This window comes from Bidens hawaiensis, unplaced genomic scaffold (assembly GCF_021521415.1).
Source record: "Bidens hawaiensis isolate Kalapana, Puna unplaced genomic scaffold, B.hawaiensis_p1.1 tig00021536_1, whole genome shotgun sequence".
Lineage (NCBI taxonomy): Eukaryota > Viridiplantae > Streptophyta > Magnoliopsida > Asterales > Asteraceae > Bidens > Bidens hawaiensis.
The window spans coordinates 192,609-215,741 of NW_027493355.1; the positions used below are offsets into that span (position 1 = coordinate 192,609).

The 23,133-nt window shown below is 33.3% G+C and overlaps 2 non-coding genes and 1 pseudogene across 3 annotated transcripts; 1 reads left to right on the forward strand and 2 right to left on the reverse strand.

Annotated features, from left to right (window-relative positions):
• Positions 1-4,208: 4,208 nt before the first annotated feature.
• Positions 4,209-4,327, reverse strand: LOC143563845 (U5 spliceosomal RNA). The gene has a single exon (XR_013140734.1). It is a non-coding gene; the product is annotated as a U5 spliceosomal RNA (small nuclear RNA).
• Positions 4,328-4,492: 165 nt separating this feature from the next.
• LOC143563831 (4-coumarate--CoA ligase-like 9) lies at positions 4,493-7,611 on the reverse strand (annotated as a pseudogene). Its single transcript, XR_013140731.1, has 6 exons — positions 6,551-7,611; positions 5,702-5,891; positions 5,425-5,570; positions 5,289-5,356; positions 5,041-5,143; positions 4,493-4,961 (listed from the first exon to the last, which is right to left on the reverse strand). The product of XR_013140731.1 is annotated as a 4-coumarate--CoA ligase-like 9 (transcript).
• Positions 7,612-21,796: 14,185 nt separating this feature from the next.
• LOC143563847 (U5 spliceosomal RNA) lies at positions 21,797-21,916 on the forward strand. The gene has a single exon (XR_013140735.1). It is a non-coding gene; the product is annotated as a U5 spliceosomal RNA (small nuclear RNA).
• Positions 21,917-23,133: the final 1,217 nt, after the last annotated feature.

The window sequence follows — 23,133 nt, forward strand, 5'->3', positions numbered from 1 at the left end:
TAAACCACGATTTAACCAAACTGCAAGTTAATAAAATAATTAAAATATTAAACTTTGGATCACCAGTAAGAATAATTAAAATATTAAACTTTGGTGTGAGAATCATATTTTTCAAAAAAATCATTGCTTCAACCTGACCTTTGAATCACTAGTAAGAAAACTAAAATAATTAAAATATTAAACTTATGTTGTAAAATGGTATCTTCTGGGGTGCTGCTGAGCACATCAGGAGCAGCATGTGTTGTGTGATCATGCAAAACGACAGCACTGAATGAAATAGCAGCTGATCAGCAAAGTTTTTATAACTCTCTAAAAGGACGTATCGTTTAGGTCCCGTACTTTTGGTCACTAACAAAACATCTAAATCACTGAACACTTTTGGTCAAGATACAAACTAGCCCTGCACAACGCACTGGGTAATCAACTAGTTTCTAATTACTATCTATTCCATTTAAATGTATTAAGCAACGAAATCATGTGAAGATAAATATATAAATTTTAGAAAAAAAAAGTAATATTAAAATTTGATCTAGTACCTTTGTGCTTTTACCAATAGCATCAGCAACACTGTTAATTGAACTCATAAGTCATCATCATCATCATCGTACTCAGTATATCCCACCAATAGCAAAGCTATAGTAGGGTCTGAGGAGGGTAAGATGTAGACAGCCTTACCTCTACCCCATAAGGATAGAGAGGCTGCTTCCAGTTAGACCCCCGGCTCGATAGTAGTTTTGCATCAAGCCTTGGACATAAGGCACATAGCACTCAATCATCGGGACACCGGCTGATCGGTGCATGTACCCTTGTCTTTCGGCTATCAACGCCACTACATGATGCCTGATTAACCGTCCGTCACTTTTAACGTTATTTTCACGAGATTAGTAAAATAACGTCAAAATTAGTGCAATTTCACTTTTGCCCACCCGAGGGTTCACACATATATACATCATATGTGCGCACCGCAAGCAGGGCTATAAGTGAACTCATAAGTGTTGTTGTAAATTCATCATCCTTCTCAAGCTTTCTTTTCTTACTCTTCGAAAAACTTGGATACTTGGCTTGCGAATCAGGTGTCTCTGATACAACATGAATATCGTCTGCACTAGTGAAATTCTCCAAGGTGATATCTTTGGTTTCCAACATTTGATCAATCTCATCAATTGTTGCCGTTGTATCTTTCAGTCTCTTGTTTCTCTCTTTTGCAATTTCTGCTCTAGCACCTGTAGCTCTATCTTTGGCAAACAACTCTAGCATCTCGTGGTAATGAAGAATTGGTTTATCCCTCCATTTTGCAGCTCCGGGACTCTCCTGTTTAAAAAATCATAAAAATTACAGATAAAGGATAATTAAAAAAAATTAATGTCCAACTATATGCAAGGTCTACCTTGATCAATTTTTCCTAGACTTCTTCCTCTGCACCAAGTAATTTGGTGTTCGGATCCCATGAAAAACCGCTCATTGAATTCCCTTTAAGAACATCATAAAACTTAGAAAAATGCTCTGAGTGTTTTTAGTCTATTCTTTAGATGGTCTTTTGTGAGGTCCATTCCAAAAGCTTTGCTTAGTTCCTCCACCATGTTGGTGTAAGCTTGGGGAGTAAACGTGCCATCAATTCTATTACCGTTGTCTTTCTCCGTAACCATTGCCTGCAAAAATGTGGTGTCCATTGGAGTGGTCCAATGAAATCTTGTGGACGTTCCATCTTTTTTGCTCATGGCTAATTTCTACATAAACAAATGAGAAAAAAGCCAAATATATAGCCATACTAATAATAAAAAAACCAAATATATAGCCATACTAATAATAGCCAAATTTAAAAATCTCAAGAAACTGAATTATCACTAACATTTTCATAAAGAAACTGAATAACAGTGAGTTTCCAAAGGCCCAAAAATATCTATGATTAACAAATTGCAAGTTCCAAAAACTCCAAAATAACTTATAATTAATTAGACATGTTAATTTCATTGTTTGGATGCGACAAATATTGACTCCACATTTCATTTGCTATAGACTCTCTTATTTGTTCCCCTCTATCATCCATGGCTCTTGGAGCATGATCCTCTACATCGTGTGTGGCATTTAACACCTCTTGTGCAACTTCATCTTCAAGTTCTCGATCGCGATCAACTTCAAGTAGATAATTGTGAAGAATGCAACAAGCCAAAAATATTTGTGATTGTGTTTCACATGAGTAGAACGGCTCGGTTGTACTTCTAATTATTGGAAATCTTCTCTTTAAAACGCCAAACGCCCGTTCAATAGAGTTTCTTAGTGATGCATGTCGAAGGTTAAACAATTCTCTTGGATTCTGAGGTGCACGTTTTGAGTATTCCTTCAAATGATACCTAACACCTCTATAAGGTGCTATGAGTGAAATTTTGAGTGGTAGACCGCCATCCACTAAATAAAATTTACCATCTGGAGTATTTAATTTATCTTCCCTAGTAAGTGCATCTTTTAAGACTCTTGAATCAGACGCTGTGCCTTCCCAGCCACTTAAAACATATGTGAACTTCAAATCGAATGTGCAAGCAGCTAATACATTGATAGTTGAATATCCTTTCCGACATCGATATCTCGGAGCATCTTTACTAGGTACTTTCACACGAATATGTGTTCCATCAATTGCTCCTATACAATCCTTAAAAAATGGATAAAATCTTCTTTTCTCTTGAATTTCTTTTTGCACAGTATCACCAGTAGGTTGAATAAGATATTGGTCTTCTAATGATATAATTGTGTTTAAGACTCTATGAAAATGCACGCTTGTTGCTGACCCAGATCGATAATAAAACCAAGAGACGAAACGATTTCTAAAATCATTTCCAATTATATGCAAAAATCTTGCAACTTGTTCTTCAATAGTCATACGTTGAGTTGATCGGAGACCACCATCACTTTCTAACTTTTGACATAATATCATAAATGCATTCTCACTCATACGAATTATTTGTCGACATTTTCCACCTGTTGCAAGTTCATGCAACATCTCTTCACGCACTCGTTGTCGATGTAACATCTCTTCTCCCCTAACACGATTTCCACTACGATGTCTACGATGTGCTATAAGAGCTACCACTAGACAAACTAAATGAACGACAGCTAAATGGTGCCGTCTCACCGCAAGAAATAGGTTATCGTCAATTATAAAAAGAAGATCAAAACCTGTTTCAGTATAGCATATTTCTATGTAAACCATTATAAGATGATAAACAATAGTAACATGCATCATCTCCAAAACTATGATAAACAAGCTTAGGTTTATATCGGTCATCATAATAACACCAGTATATATGCAACCCATTATAAGATTATAACACCAGTATATATGCATGAATTAAAAGAAGAAAAAAACAGTTATTTAATAATATTAAATAGAATGCTCAGTGGGTAAATATGCAAACCATTATAAGATTATAACACCAGTATTAATAATATTATATAACAAGCTTAGGTTAACAAATATGAAACTTCGATTAACAAATCGGTCGTCATAATAAGCTTAGGTTAATATTATATAATAAGCTTTCATATTTGAAAGTTAATCAAATATGAAACTTCGATTAACAAGCTTAGGTTTAAATCGGTCCTCATAATAACACCAGTATATATGTATGAATTAAAAGAAGAAAAAAACAGTTGCAAATCACACATAAACCGAAAGAAGGCCGCAGATGAAAGAACTTGAACAATTAGGTTAAATTGATTGTGAAAGAGATTCTAATCATTGTGAAAGAGGCCGCAGGTTGAACGAACAATTTGGTTAAATTGACTTACCGAGGTACAGATGAAAGAGATTGTTCCAACTGTTCTGCTGCTAATGAAGAAGATGAAGAAGCCACAGATGAAAAAAGACCGATCGTGTTTTTTATGGGTAATACTGTAATTATATGTTGTTTTCCTTAGTAATCAGCCCAAGAATGAGAGGATAATTTTTTAGAAAAATACTCTTATTTTATTCCTCCTATTCCTTTCCTTTCCCTTCTTAAAAAAACTCAATAACACCCATTTTTTAATTATCCTTGGTTTTCCTTTTCTTTCCTTGGTTAAAAAAAACTCAAGAACAGGGCGTAAATGATCAACGATATCAAGATTATTTTTTCTATCACAACCCGAATGAAAGCTAAACGCCTTCAAAAATCAAGATACGACGTGAAGAAATACAGTGAGCAACTTTCTTACTTGAACTATGTTTTGTTGGAGTCCTTTCAAAGAGAAAGAACTCCCCAAAAATAAGCGTATGCCATTTTAGCGCAACGAGCACACGGTATTCTTTATTAAAAGGCGAAAGAATAGTTCGCTTTGTGATCATCGCATAGTTTCGTGCTTTGATTAGTTGCTGCTGGAATGCTTTATACACACACATCCTTACCATCTAACTCCTTTAACTAACCGAAGTGGGACAAATGATTTTTTCAGCTGTATTTGGTTCTTGTTTTACTTTATTTTTCTACTTCAATTTCAAATTCAAGTTTATTATTTTGCTTATTTTGTTTGTATAATCTTTAATCTTTCATTTCTTTGTCAATAATAATGACAGGATGAAAGAACTCAAAAGCTGCGTATACCCTTCGTAAACCGTTTTTTCAGATATAGTGACTCGTAAAGTAGTAGTTACAGTAAAAAATGGTGCTAATACTAATGAGGTTATACTTGTTTATTCGTGTTCTAATATATGTTACAGTAAAAAAACGGTTTACATATTTAAAAACTTTATTTTTAGACACACATCATCCCCCAATATCGTCTCGTTGCCTTTATAAAAGAACCGTTACAAGATGCCCTTGTTTGTCCACTGGTGTCTGTTGTATACTGGTGAACTATAACCGATCTTAATTTGATGAAGCACCGGATAAAGCATGCTTAACCAACTCCCTTCTCAATATCTTTCCTACCGGAGTCCTTGGAATCGCATTTATAAAGGCAACTTTTCTAATCTTTTTGTATGGTGATACCTGCAACCAAACATGCATTAATCCACACACACTTTCAAACATGAACAAAGTCGAGAAGTATGTATACAACTATACATGCCTGTTTTGCAATTATGTCCATGATTCGGGCCTCACTGATTGTGCTTCCCGGTTTTCTTACCACATACGCCATGGGAATCTGCCCTGCTTCTTCATCCGGATATCTAATTTTATATTTCAATGTCAGTATGTCACAAACATACAACTATTTTTTTATACAAAGATATGTCTTAAGATTGACATATTGCAATGACATTGTTATAGACTTATAATGATCAAATTCGATAAGGTTTATGCATACTAACTTACGGAATCACAGCAGCGTCTACTACTTCTGGGATTGATTGAAGGTAACGCTCTAGTTCAGCTGGTGAGACCTACAATGTTTTCATCGTAACGTCATAAGTGCTAGCTTTGAAACAATTGACATGTACCGATTCGTTACCTGATAAGCCTTGTACTTGATTAATTCTTTTAAACGGTCAACAATAAAAAGAAAGCCATCATAATCGATATAACAAAGGTCACCGGTCTTTAACCACCCCTCAGTGTCTATAGTTGCAGCAGTTGCTTCCTTATCTCTCACATAACCTGTTATTCAGACTTAAACATAAACATAATAATAATAATAATAATAATAATAATAATAATAATAATAATAATAATAATAATAATAATAAAACTATTTTTTTTAAAGACCAAACAAGCAAAAAATGTATCACCTTTCATGACCATGGGCCCTCTTAGCCATAGTTCTCCTTGCTGCATAGGAGATAAAGCCTCGCCGCTTTCGGGATCAACTATTTTGGCCTCCACATTACACGATAAACGGCCTGCAGATCCATAGTGTCGACACTCGTCTGGATTGATCATTCCAGTAACCCCTCCCCCGGTCTCTGTCAAACCGTATCCCTTTATATTATTCGAACAAAAAATAAAATGGTCATTTACCACATAATAATCTAAAGATCTTTACTTAATCTGACTAATAAAACAAAGCATTTTCATTTTTTTGTTTAATTTGTATTGAAAACAGGTTATTAACAACATCATTAAAGCGGGCCTCAAATCGTTAAGCGCAAACTCAAAGTTTGATCATTACTGCTTTAGATATTATGCATCCTATTCACAATGTATATATTTTGAAAACATTTCAAATTTTGAAGATGTGACAAGAAAACTATGCTTTTGCTCAATAATGGTATCTACTCAATCACTTCAGGTTGTTGGGTCACATAATCGAGCCAGCACTCAACGCACTTGCACAAGTGCGACTAGGAAAGATATTTTTTTTGTACAGACAAAGGTGTTGATAAGCAATGTTTTTAAAACCGGACCAGACATAAAATCAGATATTAAACCAGATGTCTCATCATATCACACTATAGTCCTCAAAAAATGATTGTGTTACTATTTATTTTAAATGTATTACGCGACAAAACTTAAATAATCATTTGATTTAAACCTTAGACCGTTATCATCAGTTGTAATTAAACTAATAAGTTTCATTACAACTGATCTTCAGTCTATGGTTTAATCCAATACGATTGATTTCCAGGGCACGCGACTACCTGGATAATCTCAACATTGGGAAACCTCGCCTTGAACCTCTCGGCCGCTTCTTTTCCTAGCGGAGCGCCACCACATGCAAGCGACAAAAGTGAGCTCAGGTCGAATTTCGTCACTATCTCGGATTTCGCCATTGCCACCACGAGTGGCGGTGCAACCGGCATATAAGTAACCTTGTAATCCTCCACAGCTTTCAACATCTTACTAAAATCAAACCTCTCCATCAGAACCAGTGTCTCACCAAACGAAACCGCCCTGATCAGCATAAAAAACCCGAAAGAGTGAAATAATGGTAAAGGAAACAATGACACTTCATGAGTTTGTTGAGGTTGTTGTGGTAGTTGAGTTTGTTGAACTGAATTTCCGTGCCTAACAAATCTGTTATAATGTGAAATGGACGTTCTAGCAATGTAATTCCTATGGGTTAGTTCGACGCCTTTTACTCGTCCAGTTGTACCGGACGAGTACAGGATCGCAGATGTATCGTGCTGGTTCACTTGTATTGGATTAATATTATTTTTTGAATTTTGTAACATGGAAATGAATTGTGGGGAGTCAATAATGATTGTCCCTAACGGGAACGACGTCGTTAGTTTCGACGCTAGAGAGGAAGTAGTGAAGGAAATGACGGGGTTAATAAGATTAACAAGGTCAGTTAACTCGGTATCATGGGATACCGGGTTAACTGGGGAGACAGTGACACTGAGGTATAAAAGCGAGAAATATATTACAGGTACGTGAACTGAAGTTGGAGAGAGGATTAATGCGACTTGGTTTTTCGCATTTTTCGCATGTGGAGGGAATATTGCAGCGAGTGAAGCGGATAGGGAGTGGACTTGACGAATGAATTCGGCGTAGGAGAGACGGTGGCCTGTTGTGGAGTCTATGAGGAAATCGGTTGATGGTGAGAATGCGGGGTTGGATCGAAGGAGGGAGAGTGTGTAGTCGGTGATCGAGAGTGATTGGAGGGTGGCGGGAGCGGGGCGGGCGGGCGGAGGCTGTGGAAGGCTTTGGTGGTTGAAGAGAAGCTGGATTGGGGGTCTATAGAGGTTGCATTTGCCATGGGTGTGTTGGTGATGGTGTAGTTTTAAAATAATATTAGTAGATGATGAGTGATGGTGTAGTTGTAAATGTAATATAAGACAAGTGTGCTAAAGGCACTGCTATTATTGTTACATTTGATTAAAGAGGTAAAATTCCAAAACTTCATTGCCCCTCTAAACACATATTTGGTTACCTGTTTTTTAGCCGGACAAGTTTTTTTCCATTTAGAAAACGACATCTGTTAATAAAAAAGTTGGTATGACGTGTTTGCCATAAATTTGGTCGGAGTTGCTTAAATTTTTGTTCTTGTATTTGAAATGGACCCATGGATTTTTCAAATTATTGATCATGATACATAGATTTTCTAAATTTCTCATCACGACGTATAGATGTTTCAAATTTCATCGGGATGAATAAATTTTTTTAAATTTTCATCGACACGTATAGATTTTTCAAATTTTCCATCGGGACAAATAGATTTTTTGTTGGGTTGTCGTGTATTTATGACAAGTGTCATTTTCTTGTTAGATAGAAAAATAGAAAAATTTCTCAAGGTAACCAAATGACACGTCTCCGGTTACGTGTTAGGAAGGGATAAAACCGGAAGTCGATTTTTGACAAAACAAAACAAACATCTCTCTCTTTTAACTGGACATTTTGGAAATTTTCTCTTGTTTGTATTTGTTTGTAGGTTAATTTCATATGGTTTGGATCAAATGCAAATTAAATTAACGTGCTAACTGTGAGAATCAAGTAGTTTAGTGTAATTACACTACGATATAATTAAATAATTACATTACCTGTATATATAATTACACTAAGTGATTCTCACAGTTAGCACACTAATTTAATTTGTACATTAACTTTTCCCAATTCAGTATATCGAAATAATAATGTAGAGCATGTATTTCTTTCTTTATGCTTTTGAATGTGGTGTTATGATTGGAATATTATATATGGTCGTTGTCGAGTTGATATATTTTCTATAATTCAATCATTTGATACTTTTATTCTAAATCTGTCTATTTTGACTATGATCGTTGCCCACCCATCCAACCCTCCTGATCATTTTGTTTGGTCTAATTAAAGTAGGTAATAGCTTTTTTACTAAAATAAAAAAATTGATTTCTATAAAAGAATTATTTAATCATTGATTAGTATTCAAGTTTTATCGTGTATCCTTTATATACGAGATAGGGTTTGGTTGGTGATTTGTTGTGATGTAGATTTTCTTAAGGTTTGGAAGATTGATGACGAATGTATCATATCGGGTTGATTGCTTAGCCCGAGTTAGAATATTGGTAATGTGCTCGTTGGGCTGACCCGACGCGCATTAGCAAACCAATTAGGGTTTGATGTTTCAGTTTTCATTCTCAATAATTGATGCATCGCCCCTTCATTTCACTCCACTAGGGCCAGCTGGGAGGTGTGGCGGGCCTTGGTAGTCGCTTAATTCTTGTTTGGGACATTTGAAATCTCGAAGAGGAGCCTGCATTTCACTCCATTTGTCTAGGAAGACACCCTCTACGCGTCTTATAATTCGCCAAAAGCATGATAATGAATTAGCATTTTTTTTATAAAAGAGTATAAGCAACCTTAGATGTTTAACAAAAATGGAGACTATGAAGATGGCAGAATCACTCGACGACTAAAAGTTTTTATTTGATGAAGGTATACCTTGCGAACCTATGTATTAGAATCTTAGTAAGTAATGTAAGGCTTGTTAATGCACGCAGAAAATTTCATATCGTTATCACTCATCATTATGTGACTCGTTTCTTCTTGAATAAAACTAAATTTGAATCTCGTGAGTAACAATAAACTCAAGAACGAATTGATAATAGAAACACAAGCAAGTACACGATATTTAGGGACAACCTCTCGTATTATTATAATCACTTTAATCATGGCTATGTACTTATAGGGTGAACCAAACTTAGCCAACAAGTAATTACCTAATATAAAACCTAAATTGCAACCTCATAAACTCATTACAACATTAATGAATTTCATGGGCCTAATAGGTACAACTAAGTCATCTACACGTGACGCGCCTATTATGATGGAACTTACCAACGTAAACAAATGCAGTAATGCACAAATAAGTTGCATTTTGAAGTCATGCACATAAGTCTTATTTGTGTTAAGACCCTTTTTCTACATGTTGATGCAATTAAAAAAGAAAAAAGAAAAAAGTTCACATGCATGTTACATACATTAATTTGTCCAAAACAAAGTCACATGTGTCATCCAAAACACACTGACCGGACACTATGCCACCATCCTAGTTTTAAACACCCTTTTTTACTCAACTAATGAACACGACTTTTCAATTGAACCTCTTTGTTACGTACCACATTGATAAAGAGAATTAGAGAGAAGAAACGTTAGGAAATTGGTCACAAAATTAACCGACACCTAACTGACTCGCTGACAACTATTACAATATTTACACAACCAGTCCTACTACTTATCAAAAGTACAATTAAGTCCATAGACTAAATGGCGCGTAACAATACTCTTCCCTTTAAAGAATTTTGACCCCAAAATTAAATGCAACATTATTGCCTTGTTGTCACACTTCATGTGGTTGAACACAAGATCTATACTGCTAATGATAACCCCAGTTGTAACCCATGCAACCCAACAAGATTTCTTTACATTTTCAACTTTCAATTCCCAAAACTGCCCATCTAGGCCAAACTTATGTTTCCTAATAGCTTTTAAAGTAAATTTATATGTTTTCGGCCGAAATTTGAACCCCACCCCACCCCCAAGGGCACAGTGGCGGATCTAGACTCGAAACCGAGCCGGGGCGCTCAAAATTTTTTACCCCATATTTTAATACAATGTTAACGAAACAAATATAAAGAACACGACAACATATAAATTTAAACTAACCGGGTTAATGAACCAACAGTGACGGATCTAGGTTGGGCTGTAAATATCTCCTCTTCGGTTTTTGATAGCTTGAAACCGAGCCATTACATCTTCTTCATTTACTTTATCAAACGTTTCTCTTTCGACAACACAAACTAAAGCATTGTTCAAATGCTCATTACCCATTCGATTGCGCAAATCCGTCTTGATAAGCTTCATTTTAGAGAAACATCTTTCAACGGTTGCAGTTGCAACCGGTAAAACAAATGCTGGCTTCAATATCCGATAAACCAAAGGAAAAATTGTGTATTTTCCGGTTTCCACCATTACACGAACAAGATCTCCCATTCCACCAAGTTTTGCAAATTTATTGTGACATTCGTCAAATTTAGGTCTCGAGTTATATTCGTTTTGTAAACTTTTATTTTATAAAACTGACTCAACATTTTTGTTTCCAAATCTATATTAATATTTCCTAAGTTTAATACCTCTTCGTAAAACCATTAGAACTTGAGAGGCCAAAAATGTAATATCCATATGCCATATATATATATATTAAAATACCCTAACCCTAAACCCATTTAAAACATTCAGCCGCCCCTCTTGGTAGTCGTTTTCCGGCGGACCTCGGATTTCCGGCGAGAATCCGGCGACGCCAAACACCTCCGGCCATCACCCCCCACTGTATCACCACCATCTCAGCCACCCCCTCTTCCACACACAACACACACCCGCTACCTTTTTCCCTCCCTCCTTCCCTATCGTTTTTCCGGCGACCTCGGATGTCCGGCGTCGATCTCCGGCGAGCTCCACCGACCTCTCTCTCGCTCTCCGTCTCTCGGCCTCTCTCTCCGTGTCATACTCTCTCTCTCTCTCTCTATCTCTGTCCCTCCGTCTCTCTCTCTCTCTATATCCGTCTCTCTCTCTCTCATTCCCGTATCTCTCTTTCTCTCTCGTGAACTCTCTCTCTCGCGGACTCCCTCTCTCTCACAGTAAGTCTCTCTCTCTCTGTTTCTGTTTTCCGGCGCCTTTCCGGCGGTCGGAATCAACTCCGGCAACCATGTTTATTATCTAGATTGTTGTTATTATTATCATTATTATTATTAACTAGATTATTATTATTAACTAGATTATTATTATTATTATCATTATTAAGAAGCTGATTATTATTATTATTAAGATAATATTTATTATTATTATTATTATTATCATTATCATTATCATTATTATTATTGTCTAACAAAACAATTACTATTATTATCATTATTTTCACAATAATAGATTATTATTATTATGATTATTATTATGGTTATTAAGGAATATTACTAAAATCTAATATTGTTAATATTATCTACTTGTTTTATTAAACCGAAACCCATGTCGGGCATAATTACCATTTAACGTCATCGTCACTCGAGTTATATCATTTTTATCACTGATACTACTGTTATTAAAATGTTATAAGTATTAGTTATTATTAATATGACACATATAATTATTATAATAACAATAATAATTATTATTATTAAAACCTATAAATCTATTAATAACGTTTTCAATAATAAAGTAATAATTATTATATTTATTATTACTACTACTATTATTAGTTTTAACAACAATTCTCGATTAGTAGTATATTTACATATTATTATCGTCATTATCATATATATATATATAACATATCTTTATAGAATTATTATTATCATTACTATCATTACATTAATAATATTATTATAAACTTTATTATCTATTCATTTTCATAAAACCGAACTCTTGATTTAAACCCGTCTTGTTTCTTTTAATATTGTTTAGCTATTTAAAAGCCCAATAAAATAATATTTTATTATCAATTAAGTACGAGTCCCTAATCGTTAACAAACTAACCAGTAATCCGATTAACCACCGAACCTTCTCGTTCAATGTTTCAAATGAAGTTTCAACTAAAGTTCAAGTTCATTAATATATTTTATTTATTCGTTTTCATTTAGCTTTCAAGTTGGATTCGTTCGTTTCGTTCGCAAGCTTTCTACATTTCGATCATTTATTATTTCTCGATTCGTCAATCGAGGTGAGTACATTTCATCCCCCGTTTTCCCTTTTATGTTTTGGGGGTAACATGCATACTTATTCAAAACAAGAATGATTTATTATACACTTTTCTCAAACCACAAACTTTAGGGTATATGATACTTGGAATACTTGCTCTTTTGTGTGTTATATGCCTCATATGCTTTACGTGCGCGGGTGTTTATTTTTATGTTGTTGTTAAGCCTCATTAAGTATGATCATACGCTCCCTAACTACTTAGCCTAGTAGAATAGGGCCTCATTATCCGAGTATGTCGGTTATTACCGAGTAGAAAGGATCCTCATTTACATATGTTTTATATGCCACGATTGATGCTTTTATTTATAGTCTCATATACGTTTGTGGATTTCGTTCATATTATATATACTCAAACTATGAAATTGCTCACCAACGTACGTGTTGACAAAATATTATTTTATGCATTATTACAGGTTTGACTTTTATCGACCTGAGGACTTGACGGAAAACGTTACCAAGACTATTAGGATATTAGTAAAACGAACAATATATTTGTTTACTTGTGTTCAATTTGTTTGTATGACCAAGATGTGTTGTTTATTGATTTGTGAAATAAATGAGTTGATTAAATATTTTCATTTTAATAGTGTTTTGTGTTTTGGGCAATCGGTTGCACCCCGGCATGTTCCGCCTTTGGTCGAGGTGTGACAGATTGGTATCAGAGCCACAATACTATAAGATAGGTGGTTAGACGTAATGACCTAGTATAGTCTTTACTTTAGGGTCCTTATACGTGTTGCCTATACGTGTTTACCCTATTTGATTGTTCAATACACTTGTTTACTTATATACTTACTTATTTTATCAAATCATAAATATACACATACACACACTTTCATAGTACTCCAAGGTAACTTTATCTTAAAACGCAAAACATTAGTTTTTATTGTGTTTTATGGATCACGAGCTTAACTTGGATCCCGTTGTTTCAAATCTCCTTAAAGATCGTCTCATATGAGATGACCACTTTAAGTTGTCGAATGCGAGCGTTCCGCCCGCCATCCTAATTTTCGGTGTTAAAACAATAGAACTACGGTGATTTCGTGGACTAGCGTTTTGACATGACGTTGTATTTTGATTTATTGTTATTGTTACAATCGTTATTTGAGTCGAAGACATGAAAAAGACGTGGTGGTACGTGCACATGTTTAGACTCCAACATGGTATTTTTGTATTAAAGGTTTTTAGTGTTGGAATATCAAGTCATGGTGGTTCATGCATGATTTCTCCGCCTTTAAATCTTAAAACATTAATTATTACGTTTCAAGAATTGAAACCACTTTTTCCTTTATTTTGTTATAAATTCTTATTACAAGTCTTCATTTATAAATGTTATATATATTTTTTATATATATCTCGATTTTATATAGTAAAGTTTTACACCAATTTTCTCATTTTGATTTCACGATGATTTTTATTACAAATTTCGTTCATTATGATCTCTTCGATATAGGTTAAATATATGTATATATAGAGTTTGATCAATTCATAATAATTATTAATATGCAATTTATTTTCATTAAGACGATTTACAAACGAAAATCTTATTATATAAATTTCATCATATTAAGAAGGTTTTATGATAAATTTCACCTCAACTTTTCAAGTAAATTTCCTATTGTATAAACTTTAAATTGTTTTTAAAGTCCTCGCACGAAAATTTTATAAATTTTTTTTATAACTATTCCGTTTATTTTGGACGATCACTTCAAAATTTTAATTATTTAAACTTCTCACGACATTTTTAATTATACTATATTATATAATACACGTGGTAAAATTTTCACTACCCAATTTTATTTTCATAACAACTTTCATCAGACAATCTTTGGTTAATTATAAATTTTCGCAAATAAAAAATTTAAATCATACGCTTTTCCGCGTTTTAAAATTCTTATGATAGCTTTACCATGATTTTTCAAGAAAGTCACAAACTTATAGCTTGTAATCTTCTTGAAATTCTCATGCAAAACTTCATATAAATTTTACTTTAAATACCAAAAAATTGTTTACTTGTGATTTCTCGATTTGCAATGCCGGTCATTTTAACTTACTATAATATTTTCGTCACAAGATATTAAGTAACGAACTTGGTAAGAGAAAATTTTCATTTCGCAACTTTGTTTTTCCAAAAACGACATTTATCATTTAATACTGAGACCTCATAACAAATTTCGACATTCAATTTACGTATTTTAAATTTCCTCATAAACAAAAAAACTAAAAAAAAAAATAAAAAATAAAAAATAAAAAAAATTATTGTAATCTTTATAAAAAAATTGTTGTATGATTCACACGCTCGGATCTCAAAAAAAAATTCTTTTTATATAAAATATATATTCATATAAATATATATATATATATATATTAACATGTAATTTTAATCATCAAAATTTTCATCGACATTTCAAACATTATTTATAAATTATGATATTTTCAATTTAATACCTACTATTAGTCAAAATTTCCTTAAACGCAATCACAAGTTTCCAAACACCCGTATCCCATCTCTAACTACCGCCTTAAATCGAACCATCCTTACACTTCAAAAGTTTTCCCACGCACTCAAAGCTTTCCTCAATATGAACGAAATCTAAACATCCAAAAGTATACCCTCATCTACCCAAACCCCATGCAAGTCCAAGATATACAAAAAATCAACCCAACAAAAGACCCTAACTACCGACACTTCTACACCACGAAAACCTATTAAACTCACTATCCAATTACTTCAAGGACACCGAAAAACACACCCACAAAATACCTTGAACATGCGATAACCAAAGCTTACCCAACTATGACTCAAATCCTTCGACCCATGCTATGTCAATTCACCAAACCATATCGCCACACCGTTCACATCCAACCATAGAGTTTGATATAAAAATAGAAACCCAAACAAACCTTACTAAATACATGTATAAACCATAAACCGAATCTAAACCCAAACTAGTCAAGGTCGACTTACCCAACCCATCAACTTACCCGAACTCAAATAAGCAAGCATCATCCTAATAGCCCAACCACTACTCACACAAATCATCCAAGCCTAACCCACTCAAAAGACCTAAACTCAACAAACCCCATCGATTCAACTCAAGAAAACTCAACTACCCCAAGCCGACCTAAACACTCTCACTTACTACTAAATTTCCAACCCATTCACCGTACGAAGCCTAAAACCCCTCCTTACACATGCAAGCTTCGTTTTCCATATTTTTTTATTTATATATATACAACTAATGTATTTATAACAACCTCAGGTGTTCAAATAATAAATTTTAAATTTTACACCCTAAAAATATGTCTATATATATGGTATTGTCATGACAACAAAAGTTTTATTATGAGGATTTGTTTTCAAAGGTTAATAAACGATTATATGTATATGATTTCAAGATTTTAAATATTGTCACCTAAGGTAATAAACCTCTTAATAACTTTATAAATATGAGGTTTCATTTTGAATGATGAATGCGAGATTTATTCAGTAATAAATTACAACTTTCACCATATTGCATAAACTCAATGACCATGGCTTTGCAAATTTTTTAGGACGCGTTTATAAATACTTTATATTGTAACACAAATTTTTGCTCAATAACAATTTACGCAAACTATTACATCTTATTATCGCAAGCATTATTTTATAAATAATTTTTTTATCACAACCGCTTTATGTATACAAACTCCTTTAACAAATTGGACTTACAAGATTTACATTCAATAACGATTTAAATATTTTCCCTAGCAATGCATTACCGCGATGCTTTGTTATTATGTACATATCTTAGAAACAACAAAACGGCCTTACTTAAGACCTCATTTTCAGTTTTAGTCTATTATACGCTACGCGATTTACATATTTCGACATTAAATTCAAGTCTCACAATTATTGCGATTTTATTTTCATTTGATGAGATGTTTCGATGGTAACTTTACGCTCATGAGATTTCATTTTATGTCTTGATTATTCATGACCAAATCCAACTATTCAATAACAATTTGTGTAATACTTTCGCCTCAATTTCGCTACAAATTTTGTTTATCTTTTAAACGATATTTCTATCACTATGTTATTCATATTTGAGCATTTATGGAAACACAATTCTATACATTATTCTATATCATTTTATATAATCTATTAACGGTCTATGTGTTGCTGTCTACAACTTTTGGCGCTATTAGGAACCGTTATTATAACGACGATTATATAAATGGTTTCACAATAGTGGTCGTATTCACGTTTTATCGATTTTTGTGATTGTTAATCAAATACTATTTTATTTATATTGTTACACGTATGCGTCACCCCAAAGAAACTCACCTCATTCTCGTGTTATCACAACTCATGAAATCATATCCTCAAATACTTATAACATCAAGTTTGTTCACGTGTGAAACTCATCGTACGACGTTATTGCAAGCTGTATAATCGTTTATCCCAACCTCATGTACTCACTTATCGGACTTTTTCATTTCTATTTATCGGGTTTCATTTTATCAATTTTATTTAGTATCTCGATTTATAGACTTTGGTAATTATGTTGATGACTTTTGATTTCAAATCTTATTTCATATTGTTTACTCAAAATTTTTTTTATTTATTTAATCGATCGTCTTTACTTAATTTAAGCCGAATTGTTATTTTCGTCTTGTTTATATTCTAAGACTTTAAATTGTTTCATTTATGTATCCCATTTTCCTACTTATTAAAAAGTCAATCCCGAAATTTTCATACGCTAATAATGTTTGGTCAATATTGGTAAAATTCAACAAATTTATTTACGCATCTATTTTAAATATTTCAAAATAAATATGCCTCTTAAACCACACAATGGACGAACCATGTGGACCATACGACGATCTAAATAATTTTGGGTGCACACTTAATTATCGAAATCCCCGTATGGAAGCCATGGTAAGTACGGTTGTGTGCGATAACTCAGACCGAGGATGATGGCTGAAAAACGATAAACATGCGAATCATGATAAAGGCATGGTGGATACGCCGCTGGTACATCCTATATATAAGTGCCTTTATTATGTTTCTCATTTGTAACGTTTTTCAAATCATGCAAGGATTTGACGTTATTCGTTTGCTTAAAACTTGTTCATGCAATTATCTTACTAAAGACAACATTCGTTAATAATTACTTTTCTTTATGTTTATTTTAATTTCGGGACGAAATTTCCAAAAAGTTGGGGATACTGTGACATTCGTCAAATTTAGGTCTCGAGTTTTATTTGTTTTGTAAACTTTTATTTTATAAAACTGACTCAACATTTTTGTTTCCAAATATATATTAATATTTCCTAAGTTTAATACCTCTTCGTAAAACCATTAGAACTTGAGGGGCCAAAAATGTAATATCCATATGCCATATATATATTAAAATACCCTAACCCTAAACCCATTTAAAACATTCAGCCGCCCCTCCTTTGGTAGCCGTTTTCCGGCAGACCTCGGATTTCCGGCGAGAATCCGGCGACGCCAAACACCTCCGGCCATCACCCCCACTGTATCACCACCATCTCAGCCACCCCCTCTTCCACACACAACACACACCCGCTACCATTTTCCCTCCCTCCTTCCTATCGTTTTTCCGGCGACCTCGGATGTCCGGCGTCGATCTCCGGCGAGCTCCACCGACCTCTCTCTCGCTCTCCGTCTCTCGGCCTCTTTCTCTCTGTCTATCTCCGTCCCTCAGTCTCTCTCTCTATATCCGTATCTCTCTCTCATTCCCGTATCTCTCTTTCTCTCTCGTGAACTCTCTCTCTCTCGCGGACTCCCTCTCTCTCACAGTAAGTCTCTCTCTTTGTTTCTGTTTTCCGGCGCCTTTACGGCGGCCGGAATCAACTCCGGCAACCATGTTTATTATCTAGATTATTGTTATTATTATCATTATTATTATTAACTAGATTATTATTATTATTATTATTATTATTATCATTATTATTAACTAGATTATTATTATTATTATCATTATTAACAAGATTATTATTATTATTATTATTAAGATAATATTTATTATTATTATTATTATCATTATCATTATTATTATTGTCTAACAAAACAATTATTATTATTATCATTATTTTCACAATAATAGATTATTATTATTATGATTATTATTATGGTTATTAAGGAATATTACTAAAATCTAATATTGTTAATATTATCTACTTGTTTTATTAAACCGAAACCCATGTCGGGCATAGTTACCATTTAACGTCATCGTCACTTGAGTTATATCCTTTTTAACCCTAATACTACTGTTATTAAAATGTTATAAGTATTAGTTATTATTAATATGACACATATAATTATTATAATAACAATAATAATAATTATTATTAAAACCTAAAATCTATTAATAACGTTTTCAACAATAAAGTAATAATTATTATATTTATTATTACTACTACTATTATTAGTTTTAACAACAATTCTCGATTAGTAGTATATTTACATATTATTATCGTCATTATCATATATATATATATAACATATCTTTAAAGAATTATTATTATCATTACTATCATTATCATTAATAATATTATTATAAACTTTATTATCTATTCATTTTCATAAAACCGAACTCTTGATTTAAACCCGTCTTGTTTCTTTTAATATTGGTTTAGCTATTTAAAAGCCCAATAAAATAATATTTTATTATCAATTAAGTACGAGTCCCTAATCGTTAACAAACTAACCAGTAATCCGATTAACCACCGAACCTTCTCGTTCAATGTTTCAAATGAAGTTTCAACTAAAGTTCAAGTTCATTAATATATTTTATTTATTCGTTTTCATTTAGCTTTCAAGTTGGATTCGTTCGTTTCGTTCGCAAGCTTTCTACATTTCGATCATTTATTATTTCTCGATTCGTCAATCGAGGTGAGTACATTTCATCCCCCGTTTTCCCTTTTATGTTTTGGGGGTAACATGCATACTTATTTAAAACAAGAATGATTTATTATACATTTTTCTCAAACCACAAACTTTAGGGTATATGATACTTGGAATACTTGCTCTTTTGTGTGTTATATGCCTCATATGCTTTACGTGCGTGAGTGTTTATTTTTATGTTGTTGTTGAGCCTCATTAAGTATGATCATACGCTCCCCTAACTACTTATCCTTGTGCTAGTAGAATAGGGCCTCATTATCCGAGTATGTCGGTTGTTACCGAGTAGAAAGGATCCTCATTTACATATGTTTTATATGCCACGATTGATGCTTTTATTTATAGTCTCATATACGTTTGTGGATTTCGTTCATATTATATATACTCAAACTATGAAATTGCTCACCAACGTACGTGTTGACAAAATATTATTTTATGCATTGTTACAGGTTTGACTTTTATCGACTTGAGGACTTGACGGAAAACGTTACCAAGACTATTAGGATATTAGTAAAACGAACAATATATTTGTTTACTTGGGTTCAATTTGTTTGTATGACCAAGATGTGTTGTTTATTGATTTGTGAAATAAATGAGTTGATTAAATATTTTCACTTTAATAGTGTTTTGTGTTTTGGGCAATCGGTTGCACCCCGGCATGTTCCGCCTTTGATCGGGGTGTGACATTTATCATCTTCCTTTAAAGTGTAATAAAAGGTCGTAAGATCACCCGAAATAAACCCTCTTTCTTCGTTAGTAAAATCATTCGGATACATCTCTGAAAAAGCGACTATCTTAGATATGTCAAACTTAGAAAACGAATCACAAGGATTTAAACCCGACATATTTTCTAACAAAGTAGTTGAGACCTCACTAAATCTATTTCTAAGTTCTTGTAATTTGCATATCCAAGACCGTGTTAAAAATTTCAACCTCAAAATGATGTCGATTAGTAATGACATACTTCCGGTTTCTTTGATTACCATAACTTTCCTCCATATCTAACATCTTAATCTTGTTTTTTTTCACAAAAAGATGTAACTTTTGCCAACATCTTGTCAAATCCGGTTTGTCTTAGATTATTCAATGCTCGATTTGTCCCGCTTATCAACTTAGACGCCTCCAACAAATCTTGACTATTTTTTTGAAGATGTTTTGATAAAGCATTTGTGAAGCCTAAAATTTCGTCCAACAAGTGTATATAAAACACAAATTCAAAAGTCTTAAAATATGATAGAATACCTTTCATATTGTATCTTTGTTATACACTATCTCCATCTAATTTAATAAATTGAAGCACCTCAACAACTTCCGGGAATAATTTTAACATATGTGTGATTGTTCTATGATGAGAACCCCATCGCGTGTCTCCGGCTCGTGCAAGGGAAACCTCTTGATTTAATCTTTTTCCTGTTTTAATCTCACCAAGAAGAATTTCATTTTTCACTCCCTCACTATTTAACTCCAACATAATTATCTTTTCTTTTGCAAGAAGCATCAACCGTATTAACAACCATGCCAAGAGATTCATAAAATTCTTTAACACCGGTATGCCAAGAGATTTTTTGTTGTTGTTGTGAAAGGTGGGTTAATGGGTTGGTTGGGTTGGGTTAATGGGTTTTTTTGTTTGGGCTTTATCTTTTGATTAGATTTAACACATATATTACTTGGGCTTAAAATATTAACCAGAACGTTATTTTTTTCCAGCCGTAACGAAAGATGAAAATCGACCAATTTTTTTTACACTACCCGTAAAAAATTTGAGCCGTAGCCTCGGCATAAGATATGTCCGCCCCTACCTGGGCATCTTCGTCCAAGCTTCACCACTGATTTGCTCGAATGCCTTGAGCACTTATCAAACTTTTTGAGTATCTCTACAGTTTCAGCTATTGTTTTCTGGTTCCTTTTGCCCACTTTTTCTTCCTTACTTCCTCCAATGAGACACTAGTGTGCCGGTAAGATGTTTGTAACTTTGTATATTCATTTGTAACCCACATGCAACCTCTTTAACATATTCTTCTATGAAATACGCATAGTACAAGCCCCCCTTGTTGAGTCATGTTGTCAAGAAAATGAACAATAAGCTTGGCAGTTTATGACTCGCTTAGATGTTTCATATTTTTTCGCCTAACGAGCCAACTTCTCACACCTTCTCGTTTATACTTGAACATCAATTCATCTAGCCCATAAGTAGGATTGCTTACCGTCATTAATAAACATAGGTTTGTCCCACATTGGCTGGTTAAAGGAGTTAGAAAGTGAGGAAGTGTGTATATAAGCAGCCAAGCAGCAATAGAGAAAGTCATGCAGCTATGCAATGAGCACAAAGCGAACTATTCTTTCGCCTTTTACTAAAGAATACTATATGCTCGTTGTGCTAAAATAGCATACGCCTATTTTTGGAGAGCTCCTTCCTCTTTGAAAGGATTCTCAACAAAACATAGTTCTAATCTTTAGCTAAATAGTGACAACATTTTGGCAACCTTAAACTTGTATGTCAAGTAACTCTTTTACAATCCTAACCAGCAGCTTTGCAGTACTAAAATGTGTGATAATACCGGCCACCAAAATGTGTGAAAAGGTATTTTCTTGTTAGGTAGCTGTTAGTTGCAGACTTGTAGTGTAATAGTAAACTATGTAAATTTAGAAATAAGTATAGAGGAGCAAAAACCGAAATGTGCAAATTTATTACCTTCATTTCAAAATTTTTCAACTCTTTTTAAATCTTTTACACCGATCCAATTTCAACGGGCTCGTTGGTTTTACAGAATTCAAAGGAACTGGAATTAAAATTCCATGAGATGACGTGTTCGTTTCGTTGGAATTGGAATCTCAATTCCATTTTGGTGTGTACGTTGTCAAAGAATTGGAATTCAATTCCTTCAAAGTTTTTAATAAAGGGATTCCAAATCCTTCTAAAATGTAGAGAAATTCAAGTAAATTCATTGAAATTTTTTCTCAATATTTTTTTTACGATGATAACGAATAAAACATGTTAGTTTTTTTTTAGTTTTTGATTTATACTTCGAGTTATAATTTTATTATTTACTTTTGAATATTTTTTTGAGGTGTTTTTGATATTAATAGAAAAACCCATAAAAGAATTCAAAAAAGATAATAAAAAAATCATGACGCAAAATATAAATACAAAACAAAAAAAAATCTAATAAAACTAAAATGTTTCTGCCGTTATCCTTGTTAAAAAAAAGAATTCCAATTAATTTGTGGTTTACAATTCATTTGTCAAACGAACACATCAAAAATGGAATTGGATTTCAATTCCTTTCGATTCCAATTCCTATTGAGATGTCTAGATTCCAAATCCAATCCCTTCCAATTACAAATTCTATTCAAATTCTAATTACAATTACATTTCATTCTGTGAAACGAACGCGCCCTAAAAGTCAAAAACAAAGGGGAAAAGATCATATAATATACATTGAACAATTAACTGAAATTGGCCCATAATCGATGGTTATAAGCTCGGTTATGGTTAAGCCTTCATAAAACGAATATGAGTGGACCAACACTTTTTTTATTTTTTTAAGTGAAAATATATCTTTATTGAAATGTGTGATAAATGAAAATGAGTACTTTAACAGAAATATTCCTTTGTTGACCATTCTGCCCACATCTAGAGACATG